This window comes from Nanorana parkeri, unplaced genomic scaffold (assembly GCF_000935625.1).
Source record: "Nanorana parkeri isolate BGI_ZX_2015 unplaced genomic scaffold, ASM93562v1 scaffold2391, whole genome shotgun sequence".
NCBI classification, from domain to species: domain Eukaryota; kingdom Metazoa; phylum Chordata; class Amphibia; order Anura; family Dicroglossidae; genus Nanorana; species Nanorana parkeri.
The window spans coordinates 76,219-88,719 of NW_017308659.1; the positions used below are offsets into that span (position 1 = coordinate 76,219).

The window sequence follows — 12,501 nt, forward strand, 5'->3', positions numbered from 1 at the left end:
ACGTCTCTTCCTCTTCTGATTTCACCTCAATTTTTACATCTATCAGATCTTCACCCTAAACCCGGAACATGAGAGAAAATATCATCTTGTAGAATTCACACATTGTCTCTATGAGTCCCTTCATATCCTAGAAGCTCCGTCCCACCTGATCATGGTGGGGGATGGTGAGACCTTCCTGGGTGGAGTCCCGGGAATACAGAGGGCGGGGACATCTCTCATGGTGGGGGACGGTGAGATGTTCCTGGGTGGAGTCCCGGGAATACAGGGGGCGGGGACATCTCTCTGGTGGGTTCCTCTTACTGGATCCATCTGTAGGAAACACACACACTGACTGATACATTGTTTCTATGTGTGTATCAGATGATGGGGGATGTAGGCGGAGCCTCCGTAACGATGTTTAGTATCTTCTCAGTCATGTGACTCCCATTCTTCTCCATCCCCATTCGCCCCGTCACGTAATCAATGGTCGGGGTTCTGTGTAGACACAATTGGATCATTGATAAGGGGATTATTGGGAATGTATTGGTGGCACCTGTTATATAGTCCTGACCTCCCCACCTCATACATTTTATTGTCCCGACTAGGGATGAGCTTCAGGTTCTGGTCTACTATGAGTTTGGCCCAAACCCAGTCTGTTCGCAGTTCTCCCAATGGGTAAACAAACTGGCCAGATTGGACCTGTTTCGCCAGCCCAACCGAACCCCCCGGTGGATGCAGCCGGAGGTCAAGGGTCACGCTTGGCCGATGAGGTCACCAGAGCTCCACATCAATGTGTACATTCCACCCGAGATCAGCCACCTGCAGCGGGAGAAGCGGTGGCCCAGCATCATCGTGTCCATGGATCTGGATGACGTGATTGGCGTTGGATTTAGCCCACGATATAAAATTTTGGGGCAATTATTGGAACAAACAATGTTTTTACTAATGCGACGTGTTTACCATTTCTATATTGTTTTGTGAATGAGCAACCAAGGGGGACCAGGTACACATTAGTGGGAGGGGCCGGAGGATACCCGGGGGGGAGTCAGAGAGCTTCCAGATTCCGAATTCCAGATTGCGACCCCCGCATCCATCGGGCCAGAGAGGAAGGGGTTAATATACGTTCCCACAGTATATATGTGTGTGTGTTAGAGTCTTCCGGAGATAAGACGTCACGGTGACTATGGGGGGACCAAAGCCGATTTAGTGGGGGCGGGGCTGGTTGTACATATAAAATAATACCTTATTACCTCCTCTCCTGCCAGTTCCAGCAATGTCTCCTCTCTATTTCCTCCCAACTACCCTCTCACCTGGAACTTCCTATTTATAGGTGACATCACTTCCTGTCATAGAGACTTCCTGTCTGGGAATAGGTGAGATCACCACCTGGTGGAGCTCAGAGGAACTGCAGCCACCGAGAAACGTCTCGTAGTGTGAACACGGCCTTGTGATGTGTGTGTATGTTCTGTAAAGCCTCATAGATGGGGGTCATCTCCGCTCCCAAGGGGTGAACGTCTCGTAGCACGATGTTCGGGTTCACCGTACTAATGATGTTTATCGGGTATTATTCATATCGGGGTTATGTGTGAACGAGGAGGACCCGGAACCATCTAGAATTTCTACAGTTTGGGAATGTACGCAAGCCGACTTTATGGAGTCTATGATTGTGTTTAGGTCAAGTTGTCCATGTGTCAATCAATGTCTAAGAATGAATGAGGGGCGTGTCTTTAGATTTTGGATTCAAGTTTTTTTGGGGCGGGCTTATCCTATGTCCAATTGGGGCCTGGGAGGCGGGAGTGACCATCACGATGTTGATCGGGTGAACTCAGGTGATCTGGGTTCCCGCCAGGCCCGGGCTCATCTCTAGCTGCAAGGGCCAATGTCACAAAGGAGACTTGAGGCCCTTTCCACACCCAAAAAACTTGCACGCTATACATCACGCAAAACATGCTTTCCTTTATGTTTTTATTCACAAATACATTTCCCGCACATAAGACACTGCTACGCCTCGAGTGTTGCGTGACATCTCTTGTAATGCACAGAAAGGTTGGACTTCTGCGAAAAACATTTACCGCACTCTGGACAAGAATACGGCTTCTCCCCCGTGTGACATATCCGATGTTTCGCCATATGTGCTTTCCACAGAAAACCTTTCCCGCAATCGGGGCAGGAATACGGCCTCTCCCCCGCGTGATATCTTTGATGCGTGACAAGTTCCGATTTCAGTGTGAAACATTTGCTGCAGTCGGGACAGGAAAACGGCTTCTCCCCCGTGTGAGTCCTCTGATGTCTGTAAAGTTGTGACCTCCACGAATAGCTTTTCCCGCACTCGGGGCAGGAATACGGCCTGTCCCCTGCATGACGCCGTTGATGGGTGACAAGCTCTGACTTCCGCGGGAAAGATTTGCTGCACTCGGGACAGGAAAATGGCTTCTCCCCCGTGTGAGTTTTCAGATGCCTGTAAAGTTGGGACCTCCATGCATAACTTTTCCCGCACTCGGGGCAGGAATAGGGCTTCTCCCCCGTGTGGCAAATCTGATGTTTAACCATATCTGCTTTACACAGAAAACGTTTCCCGCAGTCAGGACAGGAAACTGACTTTTCCCCCGAATGGTATTTTTGATGCGTGACAAGTTCTGATTTCAGCGGGAAACATTTCCCGCAATCGGGGCAGGAGAACGGCTTCTCCCCCGTGTGAGTTTTTACATGTCTGTAAAGTTGTGCCCGCCACGAGTAACATTTCCCGCACTCGGGGCAGGAAAAGGGCTTCTCCCCGGTGTGAGACCTCAGGTGGGCCGTGAGGTCCGCTTTACGCACAAAGTTTTTCCCGCACTCAGGGCAGCAATGAGGTTTCTCCTCCGCGTGGAATCTTTTATGAGCGTCGAGGGCCCGCTTAACGCTAAACTCCTTCCCACATTCATTGCAGGGGAACCTCTCCGAACGAGGGGAAGTATGATGCCTCACGGTCTGAGGTTCCTCAGGATAAGAGGAATGTGATGGTCCACCTACACCGTGTGGGACCCAATGGATATTTCGGGTAGCCCGGTCTTCTCCTGGACCATATTGTGGGGTAGCCGGGCCTTCTCCTGGACCGTATTGTGGGGTAGCCGGGTCTTCTCCTGGACCGTATTGTGGGGTAGCCGGGCCTTCTCCTGGACCGTATTGTGGGGTAGCCGGGTCTTCTCCTGGACCGTATTGTGGGGTAGCCGGGTCTTCTCCTGGACCATACTGTCTGATGTCCTCATCTTCTACTTTACAATCTGGAGACAAAGTGAGACAATGTGAGATGTTCCTGATGTCCTGAGAACACCAACTGCTAAATGGGTCCTCGATCTCCAACCAGTTTACCACCCTATTCACAGACCTCTGTCAGAGAGCCAATGAGGTAGGACGGTGCTTCACGAGGGTCTCCACCCTTCCGTCATTTATGGCCATCTTCAGAAACACAAGGAAGTCCCACACCAAATTATTGGGTCAATGGTCGAAAATAAGTCCTACTAGAGATTTTCCTTCCACCTGAACCTGAGATACCAACCAAACCCAATCTAGATATATAGGAAATGTGTCTGCAGGACAGAGAACGAGGAATATCCGAGAGAGAGAAGACCTAATGTGCCGGACGGGGAACACAGGTCAGAGAAGTGACCATTACCAGCTTATTACAGGCCGATATCTATCAGTCCCCGCCCCCTACTCTGGACTAATCAGTGAGCATGGGAATGTATTTAGTGTTTATGACCCACCTGTGCTGATCTCTGTAGGCGTGTCCTCCTCTATGGATGTCCTCATCATCCCGTCCTCCTCCGTATATCGCTGATCATCCCTCACATACGTCTCTTCTACTTCTGATTTGACTTCAATTTTTATATCCGTCAGATCTTCACCCTAAACCCAGAAAAAGAAAGAGAATATAATCTTGTAATATCCATCTATGGTCTCCAGGAGTCCCTTCATGTTCTAGAAGCTCCGTCCCACCTACCTGATCATGGTGGGGGATGGTGAGATCTTCCTGGGTGGAGTCCCGGGAATACAGAAGTTGCCCCGTCATGTGATCTCTGGAGGTTTCTCTGTAGACACAATTTGGTAATTAATAAAAGAGAATTATCTGGAATGTTTTGGTGACATAATACAAAAATAGGTAATATAAAGGTTGATGAACATTCTAAAATACTGCCGACCATGTGGACATGTTGAGCGAGACTGTTTAGTGCTTGCTGTATCTTCTCTTTGTTCAGTCAGAACACATTTTAGAGGCAGTGTGATGTCATAGGATGTGGTGACTCTGGATGGAGGACATTGGGAGGAGGAGATGTGAGGTCAGTGTGATGTCGTGTTGGCGTGGTCAGAGTTAGGTCGCTCCCTCCGCGTGCTGATGTAACATTGTCATGAATTGAACCTCCACCCAGCATGGATCTCCCGGTCGTAGTCGGCTTATTGTATTTGGAATTTCCAGTTTTTATGGCAATAAATATGAGGACATCCTTGGGACCTTCTAGGAGATGTTCCATATGTAACGTAAAACCAAACCACGGACATCCCGTCATACCGGAACCTAACACCACTGGAGAAGATGATGATGAGGGGGATGGGGAGTTATAATGTTCCGACCCCAAAATTGGAGAAATGTTCTGACCCCGAAGGGGGACATACACATCTCCACACTCTATATATGTATCAGAGACGTCACAGTGACTATGGAGGACGAGGACGGACATGACGGGGGGAGGAGGGGTTACTGGATGTACATATAACATAATATCTTATTACCTCCTCTACTGCCAGTTCCAGCAATGTCTCCTCTCTACTTCCTCTCAACTCACCTCTCACCTGGAACTTCTTATTTATAGGTGACATCACTTCCTGTCTGTTTTCCATAGAGACTTCCTGTCTGGGTATACGTGAGATCACCACCTGGTGGAGCTCTATAAAGACATTGATCTCCCGGCAATCTCCGGGTTTCTCTTTGTCACCTTCTTAGTGTAGCGCTCACCCCCGAAGGAGCCGTTGGATATGAACTTGGGTTCTCCTACCTGGTCAGCCAGCCACCGGCCCCTGTCTCAGCTCCGGCAACACCGACACTCCGGAACGGATCAGGATCGGGTCGGGGGGTCTTTGTAGTATTTATTGCTGAGTAGTAACCAGGAGAGAGGGTCGGGGGGTGCAGGATGCCCGAGTAACAATTCGGAGGACTCTGTCGTCTCCCTTAGCAACGGCTTGTATCAGAAGCACAACGGTCCTGTGAGAGCGACCAGTAATATGAAGTAGCACCAGAGGACAGCCAGGAATAGTCCAGGACTCTGAGAGAGAAACGTCACATGACTTGTAGTGCACCAACCGGCTTCTCTTCTGTATAGTACCTGAGAGTAGGGTGAGGGATCTCTTACAGGGTTCCAGACGGGACCTCTCACCAGCTCCTCCGCAACACTCCTCCATAAGCAGATTCCACCTCCAGCCCAACTTCCATCAGGTTCCTCTCCAGTAGTGTCTTAGGCCTCTAGGCCCCCCAGCATCTGCCACATGCTGAGGCCTAGACCAGGCATCCTGTAGTATCTTAGGCCTCTAGGCCCCCAACACCTGCCACATGCTGAGGCCCAGACCTGGAGTCCAGTAGTATCTTAGGTCTCTAGGCCCCCCAGCATCTGCCACATGCTGAGCCCAGGCATCCTGTGGTATCTTAGGCCTCTAGGCCCCCCAGCATCTGCCACATGCTGAGCCCAGGCATCCTGTGGTATCTTAGGCCTCTAGGCCCCCCAGCATCTGCCACATGCTGAGCCCAGGCATCCTGTGGTATCTTAGGCCTCTAGGCCCCCCAGCATCTGCCACATGCTGAGCCCAGGCATCCTGTGGTATCTTAGGCCTCTAGGCCCCCCAGCATCTGCCACATGCTGAGCCCAGGCATCCTGTGGTATCTTAGGCCTCTAGGCCCCCCAGCATCTGCCACATGCTGAGCCCAGGCATCCTGTGGTATCTTAGGCCTCTAGGCCCCCCAGCATCTGCCACATGCTGAGCCCAGGCATCCTGTGGTATCTTAGGCCTCTAGGCCCCCCAGCATCTGCCACATGCTGAGCCCAGGCATCCTGTGGTATCTTAGGCCTCTAGGCCCCCAGTATCTGCCACATGCTGAGGCCCAGACCAGGAATCCTGTAGTATCTTAGGTCTCTAGGCCCCCAGTATCTGCCACATGCTGAGGCCTAGACCAGGCATCTGTATCACACAGACCTCCTCCCAGGGAGGGCCCCAGGGGAGGGGAGAGAGTTCTGGAAAGTGTCCCCAAACCTTTATCACCTTCCTCCAGCCACACCTCCGAGTCATCCTGCTCAGGGATTGGTCAGATGCACAGTCACAGTCTGAGGATGGATCCTCCCTCACTGTATGCTGGAGGCCCCAACCCAGCCACAGGGGGAAGCAATCAATCCCCCAGACTCAGGGAATCCAGCAGAACTCAGAGACAATCAGCATCCAGATTGACTACAGTCCCGATATACACTAACTATAGTAGCGACATAGCAGAGGGCTCTACATTATATTTTTTGAAGAAGAAATGCGTGTGTTGGGGGAAGGGTGTGCTGACAATTCTTGGCCTTGGTATGTGCGGCGTGTTAGGTTTAAAGGTCCTCCAACCCCGAGAGCTCCAACCAGGAGGTTTCAGTACAATGTTTGGCGAGCCAGTTTGGCGAAATTTTGTACTCTACTCTATATGGCCAGAGGTTTGTGGACACCCCAACATGAGATCTATAAGCTTGTTGGACATCCATCCCAAAGCCAGGGCCGTTAATGTGGAGAGGCTCCTCCTCCATTATTGGCTGGACCTCCCTCCGCTCTTCTGGGAAGGCGTCCACAAGATTTTGGAGGGTGTCTGTGGGAATTTGTCCCATTTGCGAGGTCAGGTACTGATGTTGGAGGAGAAGACCTGGTTCCAACTCACCCCAAAGGTGATCAGTAGGGATGAGGTCGGGGCTCTGTGCAGGACATTCGAGTTCCTCCACCACACTGGTCACACCGTGTCTGTATGGAGCTGGCTGTGTACACAGGGGACAGTCATGGGGGGGTGGAACAGAAAAGGGTCTTCACCAAGCTGTGACCACAAGGCTGGAAGATCCCAATTGTCTACAATGACCCTTTACCAGAAATACCTGAACTCAGTCAGGGGGTCCACATTATTATGGCCCCCCCCCATCCCCTCCACACTCCTCTCCTGTACATACTGCCCCCTGAAGTCTGCTAGGCCAACACGAACACAGCGTTCCCGGTACGGCAGATGTGATGGATTCTGCACGCTGATACTAATGGACTAACAAATGGGTCTTATTTATACAGAGGCAGAATGGCACAGGGAGGACGTGGACGAGGGCGTATGAGATATGCCCAAGGGACCTAGATGATGGGTTTTATTAGGTCATACCTTATACGTCCAAGGTCCCTAACCGGGTAACATTTTCTATATATGGAGACTGAAGAAGGTGTGAATGGTGACATGGACGGTGACAGGTCCATATACCGATGGCTTTATGCATGAACAAGACTTGTGGTTGTCATGGTCACCATGCCGAACTTCCGTTATGCAATACGCAGAACTGAAAATTTTTAGTATTCACAACAAGGCCAAAAAATTCATTTCTGTTTTTTAATCTTTTTTATATTAATTTGAGCTCGGCCCCGCGTGTATATCAAGCCGTCCTTCTTCCCGGTCTCAGATCTCTGATTCAAGTACAAAACACCCCCTGCAGTCGGGACACGCCTACGCCTGGAGGGTTTTGTGGCGCCTCCTCCGATGTGTGGAAAGACCGGACTTGCGTGAAAAACTTTTCCCGCACTCGGGACAGGCGTACGGCCTCTCCCCCGTGTGACATATCCGATGTTTCACCATGTCGGCTTTCCACAGAAAACGTTTCCCGCAATCGGGGCAGGAAAACGGCCTCTCCCCCGCGTGATACCTTTGATGCGTGACCAGTTCCGATCTCATTGTGAAACATTTGTCGCAGTGGGAGCAGGAAAACGGCTTCTCCCCCGTGTGAGTCTTTTGGTGTCTGTACAGCTGGGCCCTCCATGAATAACTTTTCCCGCACTCGGGGCAGGAGAAGGGCTTCTCCCCGGTGTGAGACCTCAGGTGGGCCGTGAGATCTGGTTTACGCACAAAGTTTTTCCCGCACTCAGGACAGAAATGAGGCCTCTCCCCCGTGTGGGATTTATTGTGGACGTCAAGAGCACTCTTGGCACTGAAATCTTTCCCACATTCAGTGCAGGGGAACCTCAGCTTTTGGGGGACGGTGTGATGGCTCGCAGTCTGAGGGGCCTTGGGATTGGAGGAATGTGATGATCCATCTACATGGTGTGGGGCCAGATGGGTATTTGAGGTAGCTGGGTTTTCTCCTGGATGAAATTGTTGGGTAGCGGGGTCTAATCCTGGACCATTTTGTAGGGTACCTGGGTCTTCTCCCGGGCCATAATGTAGGGCAGTGGGGTCCTCTCTTGGACCACATTGTGGGGTAGTGGGATCTTCTCTTGGACCATATTGTGGGGTAGTGGGATCTTCTCTTGGACCACATTGTAGGGTAGAGTGGTCTTCTCTTGGACCATATTGTAGGGCAGTGGAGTCTTCTCTTGGACCACATTGTAGGGTCGTGGGATCTTCTCTTGGACCATATTGTAGGGTAGTGGGATCTTCTCTTGGACCATATTGTGGGGTAGTGGGATCTTCTCTTGGACCACATTGTAGGGCAGTGGGGTCCTCTCTTGGACCACATTGTAGGGTAGTAGGGTCTTCTCCTGGACCATATTGTAGGGTAGATGGGTCTTCTCCTGGACCATATTGTAGGGTAGTGGGGTCTTCTCTTGGACCATATTGTAGGGTAGTGGGATCTTCTCTTGGACCATATTGTAGGGTAGTGGGGCCTTCTCTTGGACCATATTGTGGGGTAGTGGGGTCCTCTCTTGGACCACATTGTAGGGTAGTAGGGTCTTCTCTTGGACCATATTGTAGGGCAGTGGGGTCTTCTCTTGGACCATATTGTAGGGTAGTGGGGCCTTCTCTTGGATCATACTGTGGTTTAGTGGGGTCTTGTCTTGGAACATATTGTAGGGCAGTGTGGTCTTCTCTTGGATCATACTGTGGTTTAGTGGGGTCTTCTCTTGGACCATATTGTAGGGTAGTGGGGTCTTCTCTTGGACCATATTGTAGGGTAGTGTGGTCTTCTCTTGGACCATATTGTAGGGCAGATGGGTCTTCTCTTGGACCATATTGTAGGGTAGATGGGTCTTCTCTTGGACCATATTGTGGGGTAGATGGGTCTTCTCTTGGACCATATTGTGGGGTAGTAGGGTCTTCTCTTGGACAACACTGTGTGATGTCCTTAACTTCTACTTTACAATCTGAAGGCCAAGTGAGACAATCCTCTGAAGTGTTCTTCATGTCCTCTCCATGCCCTGTCCATGCCCTCATCATTCCAGGTTTCCCCATATACTTCAGGTCATCCTTTACATACGTCTCTACTTCACCCTCAACTTCTATATCTATCAGATCTTCACCCTAAACCCAGAAAATGATAGAAAATATCATCTGTAATATAGAAGTATTTATGAAGTGAGATCACCTAAAAAATATCTTGTTTCAAGTCACTTTCATGTTCTAGATGTTCCATCACACCCACCTGATCATGGTGGGGGACGGTGAGATCTTCCTGGGTGGAGTCCCGGGAATACAGAGGGCGGGGACATCTCTCATGGTGGGGGACGGTGAGATCTTCCTGGGTGGAGTCCCGGGAATACAGGGGGCGGGGACATCTCTCATGGTGGGGGATGGTGAGATCTTCCTGGGTGGGATCCCGGGAATACAGGGGGCGGGGACATCTCTCATGGTGTGGGATGGTGAGATCTTCCTGGGTGGAGTCCCGGGAATACAGGGGGCGGGGACATCTCTCTGGTGGGTTCCTCTTACTAGTTGCCCCGAAAACCCTGAAGGGTTTTATATAAGTTCTCCCACTATATATGTGTATCAGAATCTGCCGGACATAAAAGAAGTCCCAGTGACTATGGAGGACGGACATCACGGGGGGGGGGGTTACTGGGTGTAACTATAATATCATACCTTATTACCTCCTCAGCTGCCAGTTCCAGCAATGTCTCCTCTCTACTTCTTCCAAACACACCTCTCACCTGGAACTTCCTATTTATAGGTGACATCACTTCCTGTCATAGAGACTTCCTATCAGGGTATAGGTGAGATCACCACCTTGTGCAGCTCAGAGGAACTGCAACCCCGAGGAACCTCTCGTAGTGTGAACACGGCCTTGTGTAGGTTCTAGTTGGGGTTGTGCTCGGGGTGTTGGGGAGATCATAGTGATGTGTTGATCCGTGAGGAAGGTTTAGGCAGTTCCTGTTCTTGGGTATGTCTATTGGGTATTGTATTTAGAGACCTCTAGTTGGGTTAATGAAGGCCAGATTCACATCTTCCTATGAGTTGGGGAATCCATTCGATATATATGGAGAGGATCCTTCTGAAGTTGAGGGACCTGGCCTGACGCACTTTCCATGGTAGGTCCCACGTGAAAGGGGACTTGAGGAAGGCAGGTGGCCATAGAGGGCCCGGATAATCACATGGAGAACTATTATGTGTAAGACCTCATGAATCCAAACCTCTCCAAGAAAGCTTCTGGTGCTGCCTTGGGGTGGGGGCAATGGTAAACTGCCTAGTCCTCCACTTCCATTGCTTCTTAGGCCCGAGAACTCTTCCCGCGAGACTGGTGGAGCTACTTTGAACATCGAAATCCTTTTGCCGGTGAATGACTCATTTTGACATAGGAGCGTACTCTACACTGCACTATATGGGAAGGAAAGAGGAACAGGGCGTACCAGCTATGCCCAAGGATGCCTTTTTAGGGCGTACCTTCTACGTCCAAGGCCCTTAACTATCGGAAATATTTCAGGAACCCGCAGCCACTGAGTAGGGGGCTCCATACTCCTCTACATGGCATCCCAATGCACAGCTACTGGGAGAACGTTGCGTAGTCCTGGTTACAATGACCCTCCCACACCTCCATTCAGCAGAGGTAGCCTGGAATACTGGATTATGATTGGATGAAAAGGGGGATCTGGGTCACAACGCTGAGCTTTCATTGTGGTATAATCTACCAATCGGATGGTTTGAACCTGAAGAGAGAGAGAGAGAGGTCCACCGTGATATGGGTCAGATCTCTGGACAGGTTTATAGAATGGGTTGGAGGGGCAATGGGGTCAGACATTGGAGGAAGTTGGTGGAAGCTTATTGGGGACGGTAAGGAGATCCCACACACAGCAACGATAATAAAATAAATAACGTCCATATTTTCTATATTTTATTATTTATTTAGTGGATACAAAAAACAAAAACTTAGTTCACATATAAAAATATCAGCCGTTATATGTAAAAATGTCCTATTTACCACTTTCAGCCAGTGGGGGGAGGGGGCAGTGACGTATCCACTCCCCCTATGTCCTTGGCGAGTAAGCCAAACAGAACACTCGGCACTCAGGTCTTGGATACTCTATGGGATCCCCGATGTCTGTGTAGATGGCCCCTCTGTGAAAAGCATTTCCCGCACACGGGACAGGCATACGGCTTCTCCCCTGTGTGAGACCTCTGATGTGCAGCCAGATCCTGTTGGCGCACAAAACATTTATTGCAATCAGGGCAGGGATACGGCTTCTCCGCCGCATGGTATTTTTGATGTATGAGAAGCGTCGACTTCCGCGGGTAACATTTCCCACACTCAGGGCAGGAATACGGCTTCTCGCCAGTGTGACACCTCTGATGTTCAGAAAGGCTGGACTTCCGCGAATAACATTTCCCACACTCAGGACAAGAAAAAGGCTTCTCCCCGGTGTGAGATCTTAGATGTGTAAACAGTTCTCTTTTTAACAGGTAACACTTCCCGCACACGGAGCAGGAATACGGCATCTTGCCTGTGTGGTTTATTTGATGTTTTAAAAATTCGGACTGCCACAGAAAACCTTCCCCGCACTCAGGGCAGAAATACGGCTTCTCTCCTGTGTGAGATTTCTGATGCCTGCTAAGGTAGGATTTGTCGGAGAAACTTTTCCCACACTCGGGGCAGGAATAAGGCCTCTCCCCCGTGTGACATCTTTGGTGTCTATCCAAATGATATTTTGAGATAAAATATTTCTCACACTTGGGACAGAAATACAACCGATCATCCACGGGAGGCCTTTCGTGCACGTGAAGACCCATAATAGAGAACTTCTCATCTGTTTGGAAAGAGTCACCGTCCCTCCCAGTCGGAGACTCCTCCTCCTCCGGGTAGAAGGAATATGGTGATCCATCCACAATGTGCAGCACTGGATGGATAGATGAGGTGGCCGGGTCTTCTCCTGAGGAGTACTGTGTGATGTCCTCCACTTCTACTTTATAGCCTGGAGACAACGAGAGACAACTTGAGGTTTTCCTGATGCCCCGCCCGTAAACAACACAAATAAGACTTTTGGACTTACCCTAACATTTGGCGGGGGGGGGGGGGCCCTTGCGGGACA

General features: G+C 50.3%; 1 pseudogene; it reads right to left on the reverse strand.

Moving 5' to 3' along the window:
• LOC108801575 overlaps window positions 1–12,501 on the reverse strand; it is a 66,197-nt pseudogene that overhangs the window by 52,959 nt on the left and 737 nt on the right.